The following is a 26,493-nucleotide window of genomic DNA, read 5'->3' as shown; positions in this document are numbered from 1 at the left end:
TACCTGTCCAGGGATCCTGCGTAGTTCTCACCTGGGCTGGTTCTTCTCTGGTCTTCGGGTACCTGACGCTGACATGTTAACTATGGGAATGGCTGCGAATCTTTGCAACTTCACAGCTGGCTTTATGAATGGTCCTGCAGCCTTCGGGGGTCCTGTGACTTGTCCTAGAAGGCTATGGGCAGAAGGAGACCTTCTAATGGAATTGCGGGATCCGACCAGAAGTGGGAGCAGGTACTTGTCAAAACCAAGCACACCCCCCCCCCCAAAATAAAAAGTTCCAAAAGAAGAAGAGGAGGGGGGAGGAGGGCATAAAGCGTTACTTCCCCTTTAGGGTGAAATTCTGCTCTAAATATAGAGTTCAAGGACTAATTTATCTTGAGATATATCTTGAAATATATATATGTATTTTCTTATGTTGTTATGGGGTTACTTGTAAACAGATTAACTTGTATCGATTCATGTTGAGGATATAAAATATGTATATGTACAGTGCGTACTTATATATGCACCTGTGGGTATCCATATGTGCTTATTACATGTTCAGGCTTATGTATTATAAGTTTTTAAAAAGGAAGGTTGAGCAATTACAAGGGAATACAGAGCTGCCTCTACTATTTAATATATCCAAATGTATTATAATATCATCAAAATAATGCAAAAACAAGCATGCAAAATATGAAGGTTTTATAAAAAATTACAATATAGTAAATCTTGTTGCCTAGTGATCTGTCTGTTAGTGTTAATGTGAAAAAACTATTTATTTTTCCCGTATAGTGTGCTGGGATACATGTACATTGGGGCATGGCACAAATCATGGGTTCTCATTAGCTGCTCAAACAGCTCTAGAATATCTGATTGGCAGGAGTTCTGGGGTCATGGCCATTTCCCATAAATCTAGATGAAGGGGTTTTTGACTTTTTAGATGAAATTGAAAAATTCATTTAAGGACAGCAATATAATAATTGATTTTTTATCACAATCTGATATTTGTGTAAATATATTCAATGTATCCATACTAAATAGTTTAATGCTGTCGCTGCCTGGAAAAATTCTTATGCAGTCAGACTGTACCGGTACCCATTTCAGACACACATTTTCTATCGTTACAATATGGATAGTTAACATGTTTAGTACTCATCATTTCAAACAGCACATCACAACAGAAATATAATATATTTCAGATTACCAAACAATAAATCACGTGGAAGCATTAGTTTTTTTTTTTTTTTCCCCCCCCTAAAATAACAGAAAATAAGAGAAAATACTCCCTGGCCAGTAACACTTCTTGGGTGTCTACACTCTAGATGCAGAGAAGCAACAGAGACACCTTTGCACAGCAGCATTGTCAATTGGGGAGATGGTAGTGTTAGATGAACGAGCAGATTTAGATGGCTTGACTAACAAATGAAAGCTGAACTCCGGTTATATCTCTTTAAGCGGTTACAGCATTTTTTCCTGTTGGGATAAAGATTTGGGATTTTTTTTGCAAATCTAACCACTGTCAGTGTTAAAATTTAGTCTAAACTCTCTAATTGCCACTTTTACTGGAGAGCTTGGTCTGCTGAAGAAAAAGCAGACATACTTGCATGATCAACAGGTGAAAGTAAAGAAAAAAAAAAAGCCTAAAAAAGAAAACAAATGCAGTGATCACATCTAAGAATGGATAGGTTGTATTGTAATACATTCTTGTTTTGGGTTTTATACTGCTTCTGGCAAAAAGTCTTTGTTTTTTATATAACTTTAAAACATTTCATGTTATTCTGTAGCCCATATGCTGTGCTCAGTGCTTGCCAATTCTTGATGTTTAAGCTAAAACTTGTGTGCTAAGTAATTTATCATTGAGCAGGGCAGACTAAAGTTTGCAGCAGCCTTATTGAAATTCACACCTAATTAAAACAAACATCATGGTCCTTTTAATCACAACACTCTTAAATAGACTTGGTAATGGGGAAATAAGAAAACTGTTGTACTCATAGAATGCAGGCATCTAGTTCCAATACTTGGCTTTTCCTGAAAGTGCCAGATTGCCTGACTCTTTTTGCTCTCGGTCCTTTTCTGTTGGCCAGTGAGGATGTCTGTCATTGTCATTGACCAATAAGATAATTGGCCATGGGGGCTGGACTTAGGGGCAATCTGTAAAACTACTTAAAAGTGTCCATTAGTAAAATCTGTAAAGTGAAGGCAGCCAATAACAATAAAATATGTACGAAAAATTGAAAAGTTACTGCTCAGGTGAACAGTCCACATCAAACCAAGGCAGGTGCAGACTCTGGCTCGCCACCACACGTAATGGAATGAGGAAGAAGGGTTAGCCACACACCAGAGGATTGATTAAACCAATAAAATATGTAGACTGTCACATTCTTCTTTTGAATATGCTAATTGGCTGACTGATATGGTTTGAGTTACTGATCTGGAACTAGTTTTAGTGATTGGGAGGGTTGATTTTCTTCTCACTTCACCAGTTGTGAACCAGGGAACTAGCATTGTTAGAAGAAGGTGATTAATAACATCCTCTGGTTACAGAATGCATACAGAGGGCACAGGTTACCCAATCAAGGCTTCAGTTTTTCATCCATAGCTGTAGTGTTCCAGACCACCTTCTAGTGATCTGGAAATCAATCTAAGGTAGGCCATAGAGTTGTGCTCAAACATTTGCAAATCCTTGGAGAATTGGTAATATTACTGAATGTACCATTTTTAAAGAAAACAACACATTTCTCTATTTCTTCTGGGATTCATATTCAACTGTAGGTCATAACAGAATGGCACAATCATAAAACAAATAGTGGCAACAAGTACAAAAATGAAATGACCCCTGTTCAAAAGTTTGCATACCCTTAGTTATAATACTGTGTATTGCCCCTTTTAGCATCAATAACAGTCTTTTGTAATAATTGTCTATGAGGCCCAAATTCTTGCAGGTAGTAAAGTTGCCTGTTCATCTTGCAAAATGCCTCCAGGTCATGCAAAGTCTTTGGTAACCTTACATGAACCACACGTTTGAGATCTCCCAGAGTGAGTTGATGCTATTAAGGTCAGGAGACTGCGGTGGCCACTCTAGAACCTTCACCTTTTTCTGATGTAACCACTGGAGGGTCAATTTGGACTTTTGCTTTGTCAAGCTGGTCATTGTCATGCTGGAAAGTCCAAGAGCATTCCATGTGCAGCTTTTATGCAGAAGAATGCAAATTGTCTGCCCGTACTTTCTAATAACATGCTGTATTCATCTTGCCATTATTTTTCACAAGATTTCTTGTGCCTTTAGAACTTCCCCCCAAACATTAGTGAGACACCACCATGCCTCAGAGTGGAGATGGTATTCTTGTCGATGACCCCCTCTTCAAACATAGGACTGTTGTTTGTGACCACAAAGCTCTATTTTAGTCTCATCACTCCAGATTAAAGTGTGCCAGAAGCTGTAAGGTGTGTCAAGACGTTGTCAGGCATATTATAACCGAGCTTTTTTGTGGCACTGGCGCAATTAAAGTCTTCTTTCTGGCAACTCAACCATGAAGCTCATTTTTGTTCATGTATCGTTGCCTTGTGCTCCTTAAAACAACCACACTGTCTTTTTTCCAGAGCAGTCTGTATTTCTCCTGTGGTTACATGTGGGTTTTTCTTTGTATCCTGAACAATTCTTCTGACCGTTTTGGCTGCAATCTTTATTGGTATACCTGACCTTGGCTTGGTATCAAGAGATCCCCGAAGTTTCCACTTCTTAATAAGTGATTGAACAGTACTGACTGGCATATTCAAGGCTTTAGACATCTTTTTATATCCTTTTCCATCATTCTGAATGTTCCATTACCTTTTTTTACACAGGTCTTTTGACAGTTCTGTTCTGCTCCCAATGGCTCCGTATCTAGCCTGCTCAATACTTCCATGTGAGAGCTAACAAACTCATTGACTATTTATACACAGACACTAATTACAATTTAAAAAGCCACAGATGTGGGAGATTACCCTTTAATTGCCACTTTATCCTCTGTGTCTATTTGTTTGTCTGTACCAAGGCAAAACATTCCAGGGTATTTAAACTTTTGATCAGAGCCATTTGGGTGATTTCTGTTATCATTATGATTAAAAAAGGAGCCAAACAACTATGTGATAATAAATGGCTTCATATGATCACTAGCCTTAAATAAAAGACAGTTTTTGGCATGATCAGTCGTGTTCAATATCAATGCCAAATGTTCACAATCTCTGCCAGGGTATGCAAACTTTTGAGCACAACTGTAGATTTTTGCAAATTTCTTTTCACCAACCATGGTTGCAGTATAGAAAATCACACAATTCCCCCATCAACATAGTTAGGATTGATGGGGAGTCTATCCCACAGAGCTATTGTGTTCTCCTGGCAGAGGGGGGCGCGGTGAGTGGTCCCTGCAGGGAATGCACAGTGATTACCGCAGGCAATAATTGCATGCCGAAAATCTTACATGCTGGTTGTACCCAAGTCGATCGATGAATTGACTTGGGTACAATCAGTTTGCCTATAGATGGATTGAATCTTGGAGGGTTCCTGCTGAACTGGCAGAAATTCGATCAATCTATGGTTGACTTAACAAACAGATCTTTGGTGTTTCTTACATACAATAAGTCTTACTGACTTGTGTGCCAATAGGACAGAAACACACACAAGCTGACATGTTTGAATGCTATCATTAATTTAGCTGATGTGTGTGTATATTAATTTAAAGTGTTACTAAACCCTGGACCCTGCATTCACTATATCTGATCTCCCACAGTACACACAACATGGAAATGCAAATATTGTAGTAAATTTAAACTGCTAAATACCTTTTCTCATCAGCAGTTGTTAAAGCTTGTAGGAGGAGTTTTATTTCTGCTCTAGGAGAATGCAAAACCCTTGACCCTCTGTCTGGGCAGTGCTGACTGGCCCTGTGCTGATCACATGCACTCTCCCAAGAAAAAAAAACCTCACTAGCAATACGCACTAAATTGAGCATGTGCATGTGACTACGGGTTCAGTCTGTCTTATCAGGTGGACATTTGAACAAGAGGAGGGGCAGAGAAAACAGGACAACAGCATTTTTACACAATGCAGAGGATTAACCCCTTAGGTTTCACGGTGAGTATAACAAACATGCTTTTCTTCATATACAGACTGATTTTACTGTTGTGGGTTTAGTAACACTTAAAGTAATTCTCATTTTAGATCATGAGGGGCTTAAAGTGATATTGTCACCATGTCCAAGCAAGGAAAAGGGACAGTGTTTATATTAGGGATCCCCCAACTTCTTGATACTCCCCTTACCAGTGCTCCCTGGTCACTCCTGCCTGCTCTGCCACCCACTCTGAAATGGCTGGTGTTGGAAAGAAGGTGTGATGGTGTCACTCTCCTTGGAGGTGCAACGATGTAACGCCCCTCATCCAGTAACAGTGCCTAGAAGTTGGCTGTTAGATCCCAGCATTGTCACTTGTTTCTCTTTACTTAAAAGTGTATGTGGTGGAAGAGGAAGGAAGGTGAGGGAGCGTTGGTAAGATACTTATCAATACGGGGTTTGCAGAGCACCCTTTTTAGCGACAGTGTAACTTTGTCCTGCATATGTAGAGACGGCTTCTCTTTATCAAGAAATTGTATAGTCACCCATATTAACCCTTAAGCTTTCGGGAGTGCTGAGCTAACAATAAAATATTTGTTGCAATGGACAACAAGAAACTGCGTAAGGCTTGCACACATTTCAGGCCAACTCTGTGACATTAGTCTCATAAACTTCTAACTGGAAAAAGTGGAAATCTGTGGTGGTATAGCGGTCTGTTCACCAAACCACTGCAAGGTTGAAATCTGACCTGCTTGCTTTGTTGGTGAGGTGCTATGTCTGAGTTAATTGCAATTGTACTCATAGCAGTTCAGATAGAAGGAAGACAAAAAGGCAACCTTGTGTCAAGGTTGTGGAGGTGGGAGAGTTTTAACTAGCAAAGAAAAGTCAAGCTACCGTAAGAATTATGTTTCCATTGTTCTTATTACCTTGAAAGCAAAAAATATATATATCTATATATATATATTTTTCTAAGGTACAGCTGTATAATTTGTGCACATATTTTCAAGATGATCTCTAAGCATCAAGCCCTCTGCTCCCATTATCCTTTGCCCCTTCAATTAATTGCTAGTTATGAAAAAAAAAACTTTTACTGTTACCGGAGATCGGAGATGGGCTTTAACATATCTTCCTTTTTACATGATTATATTTTTATTTATAATAAGTTTTCAGAGAACCCAGACTTGTACTGTTTAGCACTGCATTAATTTCACATATAAGCCCAAAATGGGAATACATTTTTTTTATATTTAGCAAATATGCATTTTAACCCCTTCGTGCTGCCTCCCGGCCCTTTAAGTGGGCTTCAATGTCAGAAGGTGGTGTGGCTTCTCTGTCTAGTGACCACTGTATTTGGACCCTGATCAGAAGCTGTGACCGAGAACTGTCAGGGACAGCTTGGTCAGTGTGGTGGTAGCAGCAACCTCAGGCCACGTTGATACATATGTTGGGCTAGGCATTAAAGCCTACTTTTCTTGCCACTGCAATCAACAAGAGGTTAACTTAAATTCTTTTACTTACTTTGGATATTTTTTGTATGGATATTCTGATACTAAAAAGCTTCTTAAAGCCTCTGATCAGCACAGGTTATAGAAGGAGACCCACTCACCCTACATATGAAACGTTCCCGAACATAGAACTAGCGCACGTTTTACTTTAGTACAGTTGCAGTATTTGCTGGATAGAATTTGCTGTTGCTGTTTGCTGACTGATTTGACTCTGAGTATAATTTGTAGTTAGGAGGGCTGATTAGCAGGCTGGGTGTGGAAGCAAGTTGGGTCAAATTTCAGTCAGAGCTGAGAGGCTCTGCAGGTCAGTTCCCTGATACTTCCCTCTGCTCTAGAATCTTGGAGAAGGTTCTAGAAGCAGTGGGCAGGGGTTAGGAGGGGCTGGTCTGCACACTTAGAGGACCTTGGCCAATCCCCAAGCAGGAGGCTTAGCATAGGGCTAAGGCAACCTTCAAATATGGGAGAGTCATGATCAGCAGCAGTAGAGTTTGGGTGGAAGATGAAGTGAGAGGCTGAAGAACAGGAGCCTGGGAGACCAGATTGGAAGGAGCTCACCTCCAGGCAGTGGAGCTAGAAAGGAGGAAAGCTCAGGACCTCATCAGTCCCCAGAGCAAGGACCACCTGTGCAGCAGAGGAGGAGTGGCCCAGCAGAAGGCCTGAGAGCAGCCACCGACCCATCAGCCCACAGACAGATTGAGTAGATCTACACCCACTGGGCCAGTAACGGGAAGGAGCACTCCAGTGGGAAACTGGGTTAGCTTTCTACCCGGGACTGTCTTACATTTAATGTGATAGGCACTGGATCCCCTGCCCAGGGATTCACCCAGTATAGCTGGATGAGGAGAGGATTCATCCAGGGTGGTACACCAGGAGAGGCTGGCTAGCTCTCCAAGAAGAGAATGTTTCTTTGTTAAAGAGATTTGTAAATTCAGGAACATCTCAGTTGCCATTTCCTTGGGCATCCCATACACCCTTTACCCCACCCAAGTTCAATTCTCCTAAACCCCACCTGAAAAAAACAAGCTCAAGGATTGGTTACTGTCTCCTGGATGCAAGTCTGTATGGAAAATGTGTGTTGTCTGGCTGTACAGTGTACTATAGGGGGACCCAATTCTCTAGAGACTCCTAAGAGGGTAGTGCTACACAATCATAAATCCTTCATACACCCACACACCCAGTCTTAACCTCCAGAAAAGCTCTTTTTTTCTTCTGCCTCGAGTACTTGCTAGACTGCTGATTTGCTGACAACAAGACAGTCACATTTAGTGACTCATTACCATCATTAGTTACCTTTAGGTATTTTTTTTAAGGTACCCACGTAGTTCCTTCTAAAAAACATGTGGCCAGGACCAGTGAACGTGATGGACCCTAACAGCTATATTTAAAGGTGTCTGCAGACACCAGAGCAGGGTCGGACTGACCATTTGAGCACTCGGGCACTGCCCGAGGGCCCGGGGTCAGTAGGGAGCCCCATGAGATGCCTCTGCTACCTTTCATTGTCTTTTTCATAAACTTTTTTGGGTGTGGGCAAGGACACAGGGGCCCCATGATCCCCTATTGCTCAGGGGCCCCATGAGTTGTCAGTCCGCCCCTGGACCAGAGAACATTTGCTTGATCTAGCTATTTATTTTGTTACAATAAAACCTTTGTATGTCGAAAGGACTTACCTAACCAAAGTATACACCCTCTACTCAAGCTTTCTCATCTAAAAGAAATTGATTTGGAGCTTATCTCTACATGAACATGTGTCCAGACTATGCACATTAAAGTATCTGCATATTCCAAACAAGCTGCGAAAGCATTTTAAAACCAACCACATTCACTGTCTCTGTAGCTATAGCCACTGTAAAGAAATTCATCTTTAAACATCGCAACACTGAAATTACAGCTCCTTTCTCTTTTCTGTGGACAGCAGAAGCCTCAGCCTGCAAGCCTTCTTTTGCAAACACCAGGTGCATGTATTATGTTACAAACTGACTGAAACTTAATTTTAGAGTTGGTTGTTTTCTTTGAGGATAAGTTACGTCATTTTACAAGCAGCTTGAGAGGTCAGGGATGTTTTACAGCACCTTAAGGGCCTGTTCACACTAGAACGCAGTTTGAAAAATCCACGTTCTGTGACAGTTTATTGTACCGCATGCAAATTGCACAGCCCTTGCAATCTGTAGTGTGTGCCAGGGCATAGCTAATGACACTACAAATCCAGATTTCAAACACACTGTGCTTGCCTGCACTGGATCACATGATTCAAAAGTACCATGTGATCTGGTTGCAATATGTTTCCAAAAGTAGTACATCCACTACTTTTGGTGCGGTGCTGTGCAATTTCAGTCCATTCACATGAATAGGCTGAAATTGTACTGCATAGAACTGCTTGTGAATCACACAGGAACCGCACAACATTCCTGTGTGATTTACATGCAATTCCTAGTGTGAATGGGCCCTTACTGTTTGTTAAGTATATGTAAAAATGTTCATAGTTTGTGCACAGGTACATTTTAAGGTAATCCCAATCTTGCTACTTACAGATGGATTTAGCAATATTTATGTCTTTAAAGCGGAGGTTCACACTCTCAAGTCAACATTGTCTATTTTTAATCCTTATGCTGCTAGCATTACTAAATAGGAAAGTATATAATAATTACTTGGGTTTTTTTTTTTACATTTCTGCAGTTACTTCCTGGTTTCTGGCCTAGGCAAAGGATGTTATACATCCCAGGAGTATTCAGGAGGGAAAAGGGGTTTCATTAACTTTACAGGGGGTTCAAACTGGCAGCCCTCCAGCTGTTGTGAAACTACAAGTCCCATCATGCCTCTGCCTTTAGAAGTCATGCTTGTAACTGTCAATCTTGCAATGCTTCATGGGACTTGTAGTTTGGCAACAGCTGGAGGGCCGCCAGTTTGACACCTGTGGGCCTTAACACATCGTCTTGCATGCCAGAGCAGATGGATTCCAGGAAGTAAATGCTGCATGAGTCCTCTCTCTCTCTCTCTCTCTCTCTCTCTCTCTCTCTCTCTCTCTCTCTCTCTCTCTCTCTCTCTCTCTCTCTCTCTCTCTCTCTCCCCCCTCCCCTCCCCTCCCCCTCCCCCTCCCCCTCCCCCCCCCCCCATATATAAAAAGCAGGCCTCAATACACCAAAGTTGAACCTAGATCTCCAAACGTTCTCTTCTGTATGGCAAAAAAAAGCCTACTCTTGTATATTGTGATTTTACTGTTAAACAGCTAGCAGAGCCTACCTACTGTTGTGGAATTCACATTTTAATTTAACTAAAAGTGTATAGCAGTGATCACAACATGGAGAACTGTCCAACAGAAAAAAAAAATAAAGTCAAGAATCTGATGTGTCAAGCTATCATGCAGAGCCAGAAACAAGATTTAATCACGTGTACATGTCTAGATGAGACAGGAACATGCAACGAGAGGTTTTATGAGCAGAGAAATGAATGAACCGCAGTATTGTTGGATATGGAATATCACAGTGCCTGCACATTAGCTCAGCATGCTTAGAGTGACTGATTCACTTCGCCAGGGGTCGGTTACATGAGCCATCACTGTGATTACATCTAAAGGCATTCATTATGTATGAATGCTACTGACATGGATATGTAGAGCTTAACACATCAATGTACCTTCATATTATACCTATGACATATGCATTATTTTTAATATGTAGCTTTTTTTTTCTTTTACCTTTTTTTTTATCCTCCTGGCTTTACCCACTTTTACAAAATTTCCTAGGTGCCATGGGTGATCTGCACTCATGAAGCTTCTCTGTGAGCAGAATAAAATGGTCACAAGAATTATCCAGCTATGCATAGTGCAGTTTACAGAAGCAGTCTGTGTAAAACAGTGTATATAGGGACAGCTAAAATATTTAGTTACATTAAATTTCACCATTTTAAAATGAAAAATTAAAATAAAAATGATATGCTGTGAGTTAAATTTAAATCACTTCAAGACTGGACTGTTTGATCTCCTTTCTGCCCAGACCATTTTCAGTTTTCAGTGCTGCCATACTTTGAAAATACTCCGTTGTGCAACACTGTAGCAAATTAATTCTATATAATTTTTTAGAAAGGCTAGATTTAGACATACGTCTATATCTCTCTTTCCACCCTCCGATTGCTACATGTCAGCTAAACTTTGCCATGAGCATTATGGCCGTGGCATGTAAATATCCCCGTCCGCTGTCTATTGCAGCATAAGGGGGCATTGTCGGGCAGCAAAAACGCGGCTTAACCACGCATTTTTGCCACCCCCCAACCACAAGTCTAAACAAGGCCATAAAGCTTTCTTCTGGTGGTATTTAAACCACTACTGGGGTTTTATATTTTTTTTACTATATAAAGGGAAAAGAAAGTTTTTCTTAGATTTATATGCAAAATTTTATAACAGAAGCTTTCTTCATAAATTTAGGCTAAAATTTATTCTGCTATACAGTATATCTCTGGCAAAAATATCCAAAACCAGTGTATAATATTAATTAGTTTGTATGGTAGTTGTAGAGTCTACAAACTATGGTATATATATATTTGAAAATTGATCAGTTCTTTTGTACTGACAGCCTATATCATTTCTTGTGGCCCTAAAATGCCATGACAGTACAAATACCCGCCAAATTGCCCCTTTTTTGAAAGTAGACAATCCGAGGTATTTTCTGAGCACCTACTGACCCCCATCATCTCTCCCACCCATTTACAAATGAAACCTTGCAAATCCCTTTTAAACTCACCAGAGTCTGCCATTGTGGAACCCTCTGCAGCACCTCTTCTTGGTGTGACGACTGGTGATGTTCTGTTATGGTACAGGCCAGCTGCTAACCAGTTTTTTTGCCACCCCTTGTTGCGATGCCATCATGTCATGGCTAGAGTCTTCATAATTCTGTGAGTTTCCACTTATGGACACTTAAAGGAAGTCTACACATTACCATAAAATGAGTTATGCACCAGAAGAAAAACCCTAAATCACTATGCTGTACAATCCAGATGAAAGATTTAGGATCACACAGAAGGTCACATGACAATAGACTGAAATAAGAATTGTGGCCATTAGTATACTTTTTTTTTAATTCTACGAGGGGGGGAAGCTACAAGGGGTGTGTAAGAGCTCCACCCAAAAGGGCAACTTCCACTTTAAGGCCTTCTCCACCACTCCCCATTAAGGATTGGAGCCTTTGAGGAACAGGGGGAGAGGGTACCCAATTTTGACAGGTACCCACTCCCACTTCCTCTGCGATCGTGTAGGTGATCAGAAGTGGAAGTTCTCCTCTATCCCTCCCCGTAGTCTTCTGAAACATGTGACAGGTCCCAGAAGACTACAGGACCATTCACAAGGTGCAGCGCTACTCATGTAGTAGGCACCTGGCTGTGAAGCCACAAGCTGTCACAGCCGGGTGCCCACACTTAAGATGCCAGCGCCCAGGAGAGAGGACAGCCGGTGAAATCAGTTGCGGTGAGGATACCGCTGGAACGGGGGACAAGTAAGTGGCTGTTTTTTTAAAAGTCAGCATACAGTTTTTGTAGCTGCTGACTTTTATTTTTTTTAGATTTTGACTGTACCTCCACTTTAAAGTTAAGTCGTGTGTGTGGCTAAAGGGGTCTGGCATAGAAAAGTCATGTATACTTGCCTTGAATATTCTATAGTTAGCTATAAAGATTGCTGTAGACTGACCAGCAAAGCAAAAAAATAAAATTTGAGCTTGCCCTTTGCATACAATGGCTGAATGAAGGGCCTGAATGGGCATAAAAGAATAAGTTGGGTAATAAAAGTTATTTACAAACTGTATGAATATAGTGCCCTGTCCCACAATGTCAAATTTGTCAAATACATGGAGTCATGCTTTAAGCAATATGTTCCTACTTTTTATATCATATTTTTTATTCTCTTGCCTTCCATACTAGACAATATAGCAATAAAATGTATCAACGTTCACCTTGGCAGGCTTCCCAGGCAGTGATGTTGGCTTCATGTCCAGTTTGCTCAGGCTGGAGCTGTCCAACAGCTTTTGCGTGGGCCATTTACGGAAATCAATAGCCAGACTGCTGGGAGAGGGCTTCAGAAGTACAGCTCAGGCAAAAATAAGTGCTTCAAACAAAGGACAAGTAAAGAATAAATTATACAGTGTAGTGTTTATCACATATTAATAATATTTTAGGGCTGCACACTTAAGTATTAAAATAAAAAAAATCACTATTTCCTATTAGTGCTTTCAAGACTTAAAGGAGAATATAAGCCAAAGCTCTTTTGGCCATACTTCTTTCAGTCACAGGAGTACACTTACTTATGTACTCCTGTGACCCAAATTCAGCCGAAAGCTCACTGTACAGGATTGGACAGGTAGATAGGCAAGATTAATACAGAAAAGACAAAGCATGTCTCTTATACATTAAAATCCTGCCTGTTTGCCCATTTTTTATTTCTCACATAAACTTCCACTTTAATCAAGTCCCAGGCTTTGAATGAATCCCCTCAACAGAAGTCCAGCACACCTTGAAAATAGGCTACCATCCCCGTAAGCTAGCGAATCTGCAAACATGCAGCCTTCCATCATGGTGTTGGCAAACTAAAGCTGGCCATACACAAGTGGAATTATGTTCACAAATTTTAATTTTAAGAAGATTCATTATTCTAATTTATGATCATTCGAAGGCAGGGGTGGACTGACAACTCATGGGGCGCCTGTGTCCTTGCCCAAACTCAAAAAAGCCTATGAAAAAGGTACCAGGGGCATCTCATGGGGCCCCCTACTGACCCCGGGCCCTCAGGCAGTGCCCGAGTTTCCAAATGGTCAGTCTGCCCCTGTTCAAAGGTTGCAAATGACATTCATTTTCGATGGCAATGATGATAAAATTCAAAGGAGCATAATGGAAAATGTTCGAACAAACACAATTCCAACAGTGAATGTGGTTTTCAGGAAAGTCCTTTATTGCCAAAGTTGATTGTTAGACATAAATTACATTTTGAACTAATTTCCACTTTCAGTAATTTTTTTTTTTTTTAATTTTGAGGTACAAAACATAGAGTAAGAAAACTTTTTGAAATAGCCATGAAAATATTCGACAGCAGGAACATAGCTCCAAAAATGAAAAAACATCAAACAGTATAAATTGCAGTATAAACCAAACTTGAAGTTAGAGTAGGTATCGATGAGCCATGTAATTTTGAGAATATTTAGTGTATAGTCAGTTTTGCATATATGAAACCTTTTAAATTAGTTATTAAATTCATGGAGTTAGGCTTTAAGCTTTGGTGATTTGAGAGGTTACCCCTATGGCAATGGGATTGCCAGCCTGTATGACAGGTGTGCTGGAATGGTACCCTGGAGGAAAATGTGTATCTAAGCACACTCCAAATAACTAGCAGTCAATATACTGAAGGTGCTTGGTACTAAACAATGGATGGCACTGCCGTAAAAATAGCGCACTGGGTATAGTTATCAATGCACCAGAATGCTCAAAATGAGCACATTTCATAGTCAAACCAAGAGAAGTGATGTTTCAGAGCATTGCAGGACTCCCGATGGTGTCACTGTTGCCTAATGAAGGAGTCCTGCAAAGCTCTGAAACATTCATCTATGTTTGGCTAATAAATTAGCTTGTTCTTCAAATTTTTGGTGGGCTGGTAACTAAATCCAGGTTGGTATCATTCATAACCATGTGAATTGTGCCAAAAATATTGTTGAACCAGGCAGCACCAATTTTTCTCCTGCTTGTAACTAACTTGGAATTTTTCACTGTTTGAAGAAGCTGTGCAGATCAGATGTTATCGTCGCATGGGGAAAAACTTTACGTGTTAATAATACTCGAAACTTTGTACTTCTGTGATGAATCAAGTGTTATTATCACATATTACAATAACACTTGAACTGCCACTCTTTTCCTTCAGTATGTATAACTGCAGCTTGATACATGAGGAGCAATGTGTTCTCAGTTAATGTGTATAAGATTAAAAACAATACCATATCCACCCACATATTTTTATTCATCCATAGCCTATATCTTACACAGGAGGATAACTGGAATGACCTGAGAGGAGGCTCAGAGCAGTTAAGATGGTCTATTAAACCCCTGTCTCTTACATTTCCATGGATATAGTGATGCTTCTACATCTTTGCTGACAACTGACACTATTCAGTATAAATGTGGCTAAATTACTCAATAGCTGGATGTTGTTAGAGTGTAAATAGAAACACGTTAGGGCAGGGCTACACGCTTATGTCACCCTGCCACTACCAGTCCCAGAATTAGCGGTCATATTACTCTATGCAGTGATCACTTACGTTCCATACAGCCTTTGGTTGCAAAGTGTGATGCCTTTCAGTAGTGGGTTACCAGGCACCTATGAAGTACTGAAGGAGCCGGATGATTTTGTGTGAAAGTCCTGAAAGTCTTTTGTCATTCAAGTGCTGTCTACTGCTCATTCTTGACAGCATAGGAGCTGGTGAGTGTGGCAGTGTGGAATAAAGTGGAAGATTTTCCTGGCACCAATGGACACTATTTAATAACCATCATTGGGACTTAATTTTTTTCACTATTATATTTTATGCTTTTTATCAGCTTTATGAAGATACTGTCATTTATATAGTACATAAGAGTTCTTTTCACTTATTGATTATTATTTATTTGTTAGGCACTGCATTTATATTGTTGGGACACTTTGGATGTTATTATAAGACTGATGACTGTTGTTACTACAGAGAGATGTGATTTCCATGTTTCAGTTTCCTAATAGCTTGCATTGCTGTAAAGGGTAGTGATTGAGAAATCTAGGAAAAAATGTGATTGGTATTGTTGTGTGTGTGACACCAGGGAGGTTTATGCTAATTCTCCAATTTGTAACAGGGTGTCTCAAATATAAGAAGTGATGGGATATTGATTTGATAGGTGTGTAAACAACAACAAAATCATACTTATCTAGTGAGTTGAAAAGCATTATAACACTTGTCAGGTTTTTATGCTTTCATTCTCTTCCCAAGCAAAAAGAAAAAATTAAATGCATATTTTGTGCAGGTAAAAAAATGTGCGTTTCCTATTGTTTTTTTTTAACCATTTCAATACCGGGCAATTTTACACCTTCCTGCCTAGGCCATTTTTCACGTTTCAGCGCTCTCACACTTTGAATGACAATTGCGCAGTCATACAACATTTTATCATTTTCTTCACACAACTAGAGCTTTCTTTTGGTGGTATTTAATCACTGCTGGGGTTTTTATTTTTTGCTAAATTAACAAAAAAAGGCTGAAAATTTTGAAAAAAAACACGTTTTTCTTTGTTTCTGTTATAAAAGTTTGTAAATAAATAATTGTTCTTCATAAATTTAGGCCGAGATGTATTCTGCTACATGTATTTGGTGAAAATAACCCAAATTAGGATGTATTTTTTAGTTTGTAGGAAAGTTATAGAGTTCACATACTATGGTATAGATCTGAAAATTGATCAATCCTGAAGTACTGACAGCCAATCTAATTTCTTGAGGCCCAAGAATGTCAGAACAGTGCAGATATTCCCCAAATGACCCCTTTTTGCAAAGTAGACAGTCCGACATACTTCATAAGAGGCATGGCGCGTTTTTTGAAGTTGCATTTTTTTTGTCATAATTTTTCGGAAAATTAAAAAATTAAAAAAAATATTTTCACTATTTTTTTTTACATACTGTCACCAGTGCAGTACAGCATCATCATATAACTGGCATGGCGGTGAACAGGGACACTGACTGGTGACCGTTTAAAAAAAAAAATATATATATATATATATTTTCTTTTTTTTATTATTTTTAATTTTTTATTACATTTTTTTTAAAAAAAATTAAGATTTTTTTTTTATATTTTACTATGACCAAAGTAGTACAATGTTACCATAGTAACATTGTACTACTTTGGGGAAGTGATCAGTATTTTTTTTTTTACACAATTTGCTTATAGCAAAGAATTACTTTGCTATAAGCAAGCATTTACCAGAATGAAATCGATTCATTCAGGGTTTTTTTTTTTTTTTTTGTGCTTAGCTGTGATTTGGCCACAGCTAATCACATGACATATGCATGTGACCTGCTGTGACCATTCACAGCTAGGCACTAGTATACAATGGATGGCATGAATGAAACCATCCATTGTATACAACTGTCATGTGACCTGCTGTGATTGGTCACAGCAGGTCACATGGTACAGACAACGGGGACCGGTACTCAGATCTGTCATCGGCCGTGTCCGAGGTACACGGCCGGTGACAGATTGCGCGGCTCTGCAACCGCGCGAACTGCGCATGTGCGGGAGCACGCCAAATGACGTTCACCCGGAAAGGTGAAGCATTTTTGCCACCGCCAAACGGCTATAGGCCGGGCGGCTAATGGTTAAGGAGCCTGTAAAGCATTGCACCTGGAATAAGCAGATTGCAGATGCAATGTCAGGCTCTTGCAGACTGTCAAGGTAGCTGTGTGTCTGTACCTCCGATACTTAGTGGTGTATGAGAGCTCTCCCCGGTGCCTTTGCAGCTCATCGAGAACAAGTCGTCATTTGCAAAGGCTGACAGTACTTGTAGGCATTCATTTACAGGACTCTGAATGAATGATGCATCCATGTAGGCAGAGCCCTGCATGGCTGTGCTCTTTTAACCACTTCAAGTCTGGACACTTTTACCCCCTTCCTGTTCATGCCAATTTTCAGCTTTCTGCGCTATCACACTTTGAATGACAATTGCGCGGTCATGCAACACTGTAACCATATGGAATTTTTAGCATTGTTTTGAGACAGATAAAGCTTTATTTTGGTGGTATTTATTCACCACTGGGATTTTTATTGTTTTTGCTATATAAATGAAAAGTCCAAAAATTTTGAAAAAAATTGTTTTTCTTATAACATTTTGCAAATAAATATTTCATCATAAATCTTGGCCAAAATTTATTCAGTTATCTTTTTAGTTAAAAAAAAACACAAATTAGTTTATAACCAAAAATTTAAATTTTTAAACATTTTGTTTACATTGTTATATTATTACTTATGTTTTTTTTTTTTACATACTGTCGCACTAGCAGTACAGTGTCACCATGGTGACATTGTACTACTTGTGGGGGGTGATGGGAGATTTTTTTTTTTTTTTTACACTGATTGCTTTTACAACCATAAAGGCTGTAAAAGCAATACTTTCTCCTTCTCTCTGGCTGCATTCTTGCAGCCATTGAGAAATACTGTGTGAGCTGTGATTGGTCACAGCTTGTCACATGGTGCAAGGCTGTTGTGAATAGCCTTGTACCATGTGACCTCTGTGATCATTCACAGATTTCACACGTAGTAAGCAATGATGTCAAAAGTGACATCTTGCTTACTACTCTGCATGTGATCACTGATTGGCCAAGCAGTGATCACATGATCCGGATCGGGACTGTTTATAAACAGCCACCCACCCCTGCACTGCCACCCTCCGGCCGCTTATATACAACAGCCGGATGGGAGGTGGTTAAAGTGGCAGCAGGTGCTGGGAGGAGATCCCCAGCCCACATGAGGGGGCTGCAGGAGTGGGAGCATGTTGTATGTTTTGCGTAACATGTACCAAAAGGTGAACTTATCCTTTAACATTGTCTCCGTAAACAACAAGATCACCAACAGTCCATATATTTAGTCCCAAATTTTGCCCCATTTAGATAAAAAAGTTGCACTCACATGTGTCATCACAGAAAGTACGCAACAAAAAAGTGTGAATATAAAAGTTGAAGAATTGAAAAATCTGGATTTTTATATTATATATTTTTTTGTGCTGTAATATTTTTTTTTCACTTGTTGGGACCTATTTCTTCACTTCTTGGGACTTTTTTAAATTTATTTATATCAATTGACATATGTCACGGTTTTATACTTGGTCACTTTGATTTTATATTTGCTTTGGAATGTATTTCACCTTTAATTACGGTAATAAGGATACACAAGGTTTATTAATATTCTTTAACTTTAATATTATTTATATTATGATTTGACAATATGGTATTTTAGTATTTACAGCTCTACACCATTTGTGCAAAATAATTTTTTCATCACAGAAAGTGCTTTGCACGCATCTTTGTCCCCATAGGTAGATGTACTCTCACACCTTGACCAGTGGTGCAGGGCAGCCAGCAGGCTGAATCATCTACAGGGGAAACTCAAAAAATTAGAATATCGTGCAAAAGTTCATTTATTTCAGTAATGCAACTTAAAAGGTGAAACTAATATATGAGATAGACTCATTACATGCAAAGCAAGATAGTTGAAGCCGTGATTTGTCCTAATTTTGATGATTCTGGCTTACAGCTTATGAAAACCCCAAATCCACAATCTCAGAAAATTAGAATATTGTGAAAAGGTGCAATATTCTAGGCTCAAAGTGTCCTACTCTAATCAGCTAATTAAGCCATAACACCTGCAAAGGGTTCCTGAGCCTTTAAATGGTCTCTCAGTCTGGTTCAGTAGGAATCACAATCATGGGAAAGTCTGCTGACCTGACAGCTGTGCAGAAAACCATCATTGACACCCTCCATAAGGAGGGAAAGCCTCAAAAGGTAATTGCAAAAGAAGTTGGATGTTCCCAAAGTGCTGTATCAAAGCACATTAATAGAAAGTTATGTGGAAGGGAAAAGTGTGGAAGAAAAGGGTGCACAAGCAGCAGGGATGACCGCAGCCTGGAGAAGATTGCCAGGAAAAGGCCGTTCAAAAGTGTTGGGGACTTTCACAAGGAGTGGACTGAGGCTGGAGTCAGTGCATCAAGAGCCACCATACACAGATGGATCCTGGACATGGGCTTCAAATGTCATATTCCTCTTGTCAAGCCACTCCTGAACAACAAACAACGTCAGAAGCGTCTTGCCTGGGTTAAAGAAAAACAGACCTGGTCTGTTGCTCAGTGGTCCAAAGTCCTCTTTTCTGATGAGAGGAACTTTTGCATCTCATTTGCAAACCAAGGACCCAGAGTATGAAGGAAGAATGGAGAGGCACACACTGCAAGATGCTTGAAGTCCAGTGTGAGGTTTCCACAGTCTGTGTTGATTTGGGGAGCCATGTCATCTGCTGGTGTTGGTCCACTGTGCTTCATTAAGTCCAGGGTCAACGCAGCCGTCTACCAGGAGATTTTGGAGCACTTCATGCTTCCTTCCACAGATGACCTTTATGGAGATGCTGACTTCATTTTCCAGCAGGACTTGGCACCTGCCCACACTGCCAAAAGCACCAAAAACCTGGATCAATGACCGTGGGATTACTGTGCTTGATTGGCCAGCAAACTCGCCTGACCTGAACCCCATAGAGAATCTATGGGGCATTGCCAAGAGAAAGATAAGAGACATGAGACCGAACAATGCAGAAGAGCTGAAGGCCGCTATTGAAGCATCCTGGTCATCCATAACACCTCAGCAGTGCCACAGGCTGATAGCTTCCATGCCATGCCGCATTGAGGCAGTAATTGCTGCAAAAGGGGCCCATACCAAGTACTGAGTACATATGCATGCTTATACTTTTCAGAGGTCCGATATTGTTCTATGTACAATCCTTGTTTTATTGATTGCATGTAATATTCTAATTTTCTGAGATTGTGGATTTGGGGTTTTCATGATCTGTAAGCCATAATCATCACAATTATGACAAATCACGGCTTGAACTATCTTGCTTTGCATGTAATGAGTTTATCTCATATATTAGTTTCACCTTTTAAGTTGCATTACTGAAATAAATGAACTTTTGCACGATATTCTAATTTTTCGAGTTTCACCTGTATGTGTGTGCTAAAAGGCAGGGGAAAGCAAATGACTTACTCCTGCGCTCAAGAATTTGCTCTACGCCAGAGCCCACAGCTTGCAGGCATGTACAGATTGCTCCCTCTGGCAGGTACTGGGGGTTGCCATGGCAACACATTTCAGGGGCGGGTCCTCTTCTTAATTTTCAGAAAGGCTTAAACCTAGAAAAAAAGAAAATGAGCCCAAAATTGGACTTGTTTTTTATTGTCAACAAGTCATTTTCAGGCCATTAAATCATTCTGTTAGCTGTAATATGGTTGGTTGAATTATTAGTGTTAAACAATACATTCTGAATAGCAATTCACAGTCCACCATTTTTTATTCAAATCCCCATTTATTTTATTTTCTATCTTCATATATTTTTGGATCTTGGATGTTACACCATACAATGTGGAAAGCACAATTCTTGGCTGTTGTAAGCATCCACTTGGCCGTTAAATATATAATAGCATCCAGACGTCCTAAGTGTTTAAAGACTACTTTACAAATCTCTATTTTTGTTTGAATTTAAACCAGAAAGATGGACGTTTTCCAAGTTCTGTGTGTGTGTTGACACGTTACATTGCATAATCAACATCATTATGGTTAGTTTAACAATTTTATCAACACTTGTGGAGACACAAAATACAGTACAATTGTTAATATGTAATTATATGTAATGGTATTGTGATCAAATCATTGCCAGATGTTTCCTTTGATGTGGATATATGCCCCCCGTCCCCTCTTCCGTTCCTTATGTACATACCCTGGTCCGGTTCTAGTAAGTGCACATGAATGCAACACAATCTTCAAATTTTCCCCTAAATATATAAAAACAAGACTGCGTCATGTTACTAAATATATCTAGTGTCTAAATCAGAAACAGTGGAAAACTATACCACCATTTAGAGTTGATGCATTGAAGAACTTCATAGCTTAGTTTAGAGTTAAGCAGAAATGATTGTATAAAATGATATTCTGCCTTTGGTGTGTATTAGATACTAATTTGGGTCATATAATAGACATTTAAGTACCTATGGGTTTCTCAACTGCAGTTATGTGTATGTATGCGTTTGTGTGAAAGAAGTCTTTTAATATTAAAAAAAAGTATTATATTTTTTTAAAGTGGACATATAACCATTGCAAGGGGGTTGACATACCAGTTATGTGTCAGTACAAATTTAGTGACACCAGATATACCAACTGGGGTAAGATTGATTGGAGAGTCTAAAAAAATGTGTCTGATTGCCATTGGTTTCACAGAGATCAGCTAGAACTAGATGTGGCTGGCTGTGCTGATTCCTCTCTGCACCATTGCCATAGGTGATCATAATGTGCTTTTTTTTTTAATCAGTGACTTTCACAAAACAATAAATTATGGTGAATCAATCCTTGCCATTTAAAACATGCACCAGTAAGATTCACCTGCAGTGAATGTTTTGTGAATGTCATATGCACTGTTTTATAAATACTGTATACCCCTAGTACTTTCATTATTACATACTTGCTAGTCTAACTGGTTGCAGATTGCAAAAGCATGTGTGCCCTACATGTTTTTTTTCATGCAGAAATGTCATAGTTCCATACATGTAAAGTGTTTTATTTGTGTAGAGTCGCAATTAAACTAGTCTGTTGTCAGCGGCTGCTTGTAATAGTCCTGATAGTTAAACAGTGATTATTCTTATCTCTGTTAGACAACATCCAGACAATCACAGGGACATAATCTAATTGCATAATTGGCTTAATTACATGCAGCATTTGCTGTAATGATAAAGTATGGTGGGATAATTTAGAGATGAAGTTGCTGAGTCAGACAGTTGACACTTTCTAATTTTTTTCCATTTCTATTTAAACAGACTTTTTAGTTTTATGGAAATATGTCTCCTTGGTTTTACCCCAATATGTAATTAACAGGAGATACCTGTTACAGCATCACTTGGTTTTCCTTGTGAACAGAAGGTACTATTCTAAATTTTCTGCACCTCCTCCTACTGGGAAAAAAATTTATTGCAGCATGAAATAATAACCCTCTTTAAATGGAGACAGGCTTAGTCCTTCAAGCATTATAAAAACAATGGGAGGAACAAGGGTTCATATTCATGAGTAGTGGAAGCAACTGGCAATTGTGGCTACTGGCATTGCTCAAAGGCTTAGTGTTTTCATTGGCCTGCTGCTAAATAATATGCATTATCAATGAGAACAGAGCTTGTGAAGCTTTCTTATGGTATCTGGCTTGATACATTGCTTTTGTCTTGGGCATCAGAAAGCCATTGGTAAATGTACACCCGATTTCCATGTCTGCATTTATAGGAGGCTTTAGGGTAATTGTAACATATTGTTTTTTCATTTTTGTTTTATCTTTGCAATAATACCATAGGATAAACTTAACATGTTGCTCACTTGCTTATTCTGAACTTAGGGTAGTCTAAATAAGAAGAATGATGATGCATCTGCTAGTCCTCCTACACACCTGTACCCTCCACTATGTGTCTTGTGGCTCAGAAAATTGACTTAAAGTGGGACTTCATTCAAAAAGTGAAGTCCTACCAGTTAACTCCCTCATCCCAGCCTGTAACTGAGTTACAGGTTTGTTTGCTTTTTTTGGTGGGGGACGAGTGCCAATTTTTTTTATTGGTAACCAATAAAAACTTCTTCAATCCTCAGGTAGTTAAGGATAATGTTCCTTGCCCCATCCCCTCCCCTCCCATAGCCTCCTTGGATACATGACATGGCCCACGAGGCTGCAGGGCCCTTCACAAAGCGCAACTGAGTTTGCAAATGCACAGTGGCAAGCTGGCTGTGGTTCCTCAGGATGTGACACTTGGCTTCTGTATACACATGCGTGTAACACTACCCCCACAGGGGCTGCTTGATAATGCATTGGTTGCCCTGACCTTGCAAGCCTCCCAACACCTCTGACACTCTGGGTTTCAACAGTATAGGATAATATTGCAAGAGACACAACTCTTTAGGTATTATTATTATTATAATACAGGATTTATATAGCGCCAACAGTTTGCTCAGCTCTTTAAAATTTAAAGGAGACAATACAGAAACAATACAGTTCAATAAAAGAGGGTTAGGAGGGCCCTTCTACATGGAGCTTACAACATAAGAGGGAGGGGCTGGTGGTACAAAAGGTAATAACTGTGGGGGATGAACTGATAGTAGGAATAAAAGATTCTGTTATTAGCTCAAGGCAGGATAGGCTTCCTTTCAGAGATCGCCTAAAGGTGGGCAGAGTAGGCAATAGTAGGATAGATTAGGGTAGAGAGTTCCAGAGGATGGGAGAGGCTCCGGAGAAGTCCTGGAGATCAGCATGGGAGAAGGAGACCAGGGTGCTAGAGAGCAGGAGGTCGTGGGAGGAGCAGAGAGGACAGTTTGGGTGATATTTAGTAAAATCTTTATATTAGTCTTGTTCAAAGGAGTAGACCACAAGAATAATGGGTTTAGGATATACAACTCCAGTTAATGAATAAAAATAGAACACTGGTAAAATAGAAATAATCAGTTAGCAATGTATAACAAAATTGTACAGTCATGAGTAGTAAGCTTAAAGTATTAGACTACAAACACCAGAAGTAAGAGGGGGCAGAAAAGGCTTGTTGACTTATCTCCCCCTAGGCCACTGGCACCGCAATGGAAGATGTAGAGAATTATCTAAATATCTTTATTAGGTATACCTTGCTAGTTTCGGTTAGACCCCCTTTTGCCTTCAGAACTGCCTTAATTCTTTGTGGCATAGATTCAACAAGGTGTTGGAAACATGCCTCAGAGATTTTGGTCCATATTGACATGATAGCATGTCGGCTGAACATCCATGATGCGAATCTCCTGTTCCACCACATCCCAAAGGTGCTCTATTGGATTGAGATCTGGGGACTGTGGAGGCCATTGGAGCACAGTGATCTCATTGTCATGTTCAAGAAACCAGTTTGAGATGATTTCAGCTTTGTGACATGGTGCATTATCCTGCTGGAAGTAGCCATCAAAAAATAGGTACACTGTAGTTATAAAGGGATGGACACGGTCAGCAACAATACTCAAATAGGCTGTGACGTTTAAATGAAACTCAAATAGTACTAAGGGGCTCACAGTGTGCCAAGAAAATATCTCCACACCACTACACCACCACCAGCCTGAACCTTTGATACAAGGCAGGATGGATCCATGTTTTCATGTTGTTTACACCAAATTCTGACCCTACAATCTGAATGTTGCAGTTGAAATTGAGACTCATCAGACTAGGCAACATTTTTTCCAATCTTTTATTGTCCAATTTTGGTGAGCCTGTGCGAATTGTAGCCTCCGTTTCCTGTTCTTAGCTGACAGGAGTTGCACTCAGAGTGGTCTTCTGCTGCTGCTGCAGCCCATCTGCTTCAAGATTTGAAGTGTTGTGCATTCAGAGATGATATTCTGCATACCTTTGCAACGTGTGGTTATTTGAGTTACTGTTGCCTTTCTATCATCTCAAACCTGTCTACCCATTCTCCTCTGACCTCAACAAGGCATTTTTACCCACACAACTGCTGCTCACTGGATATTTTCTCTTTTTTAGACAATTCTTTGTAAACCCTAGAGATGGTTGTTCATGAAATTCCCAGTAGATCAGCAGTTTATGAAATACTCAGACCAGCCTATCTGGCACCAACAACCATCGCACATTCAAAGTCACTTAAATGCATTTTCTTCCTCATTCTGATGCTGGGTTTGAACTTCAGCAAGTCGTCTTCACCATGTCTAGATGCCTAAATGCATTGAGTTGCTACCATGTGATTAGCAATGTGTGTTACCATACAATATAACAGGTGCACCTAATAAAGTGTCCGGTGATTGTACACATTTACAGTCATGGCCGAAATTGTTGGCACCCTTGATATTTCTCCAGGAAATCATGTATTTCTCACGAAACGTATTGCATTAACACATGTTTTGCTATACACATGTTTATTCCCTTTGTGTGTATTGGGACAAAACAAAAAAAGGGAGGAAAGAAAGCAAATTCGACATAATGTCACACAAACCTCCAAAAATGGGCTGGACAAAAGTATTGGCACCCTTTCACAACTGCGGATAAATAAGAATGTTACAAGCATGTGATGCTCCTGTAAACTCACCTGGGGCAAGTAACAGGTGTGGGCAATATAGAAATCACACCTGAAAGCAGATAAAAAGGAGAGACGTTCACTTAACCTTTGCATTGTGTGTCTGTCTGTGCCACACTAAGCATGGACAACAGAAAGAGGAGACGAGAACTGTCTGAGGACCTGAGAACCAAAATTGTGGCAAAATATCAACAATCTCAAGGTTACAAGTCCATCTCCAGAGAACTAGATTTGCCTTTGTCCACAGTGCGCAACATTATCAAGAAGTTTGCAACCCATGGCACTGTAGCTAATCTCCCTGGTCGTGGACGGATGAGGAAAATTGATGAAAGATTGCAACGCAGAATAGTCCGGATGGTGGATAAGCAGCCCCAAACATGTTCCAAAGACATTCAAGCTGTCCTGCAGGCTCAGGGAGCATCAGTGTCAGCGCGAACTATCCGTCGACATTTAAATGAAATGAAACGCTATGGCAGGAGACCCAGGAGGACCCCACTGCTGACACAGAGACATAAAAAAGCAAGACTACAGTTTGCCAAAATGTACTTGAGTAAGCCAAAAGCCTTCTGGGAAAACGTCTTGTGGACAGATGAGACCAAGATAGAGCTTTTCGGTAAAGCACATCATTCTACTGTTTACCGAAAACGGAATGAGGCCTACAAAGAACAAAACACAGTACCTACGGTAAAATATGGTGGAGGTTCAATGATGTTTTGGGGTTGTTTTGCTGCCTCTGGCACTGGGTGCCTTGACTGTGTGCAAGGCATCATGAAATCTGAGGATTACCAAAGGATTTTGGGTCGCACTGTAGGGCCCAGTGTCAGAAAGCTGGGTTTGCGTCCAAGATCCTGGGTCTTCCAGCAGGACAATGACCCCAAACATACGTCAAAAAGCACTCAGAAATGGATGGCAAAGAAGCGCTGGAGAGTTCTGAAGTGGCCAGCAATGAGCCCAGATCTAAATCCCATTGAACACCTGTGGAGAGATCTTAAAATTGCTGTTGGGAAAAGGTGTCCTTCCAATAAGAGAGACCTGGAGCTGTTTGCAAAGGAAGAGTGGTCCAAAATTCCGGGTGAGAGGTG

General features: G+C 40.0%; 1 protein-coding gene across 1 annotated transcript in view; it reads left to right on the top strand.

Moving 5' to 3' along the window:
* Nucleotides 1–26,493, top strand: part of LOC149474766 (uncharacterized) — a 1,567,000-nt gene that overhangs the window by 861,688 nt on the left and 678,819 nt on the right. The window lies entirely within an intron of this gene.

Source organism: Staurois parvus, unplaced genomic scaffold (genome assembly GCF_062004578.1).
Source record: "Staurois parvus isolate SC_StPar_1 unplaced genomic scaffold, SC_StPar_1.0 ptg000001l, whole genome shotgun sequence".
NCBI classification, from domain to species: Eukaryota; Metazoa; Chordata; class Amphibia; order Anura; family Ranidae; genus Staurois; species Staurois parvus.
The sequence above is the reverse complement of the archived record's forward strand: the minus strand, read 5'-3'. Positions and strand labels throughout refer to the sequence as shown.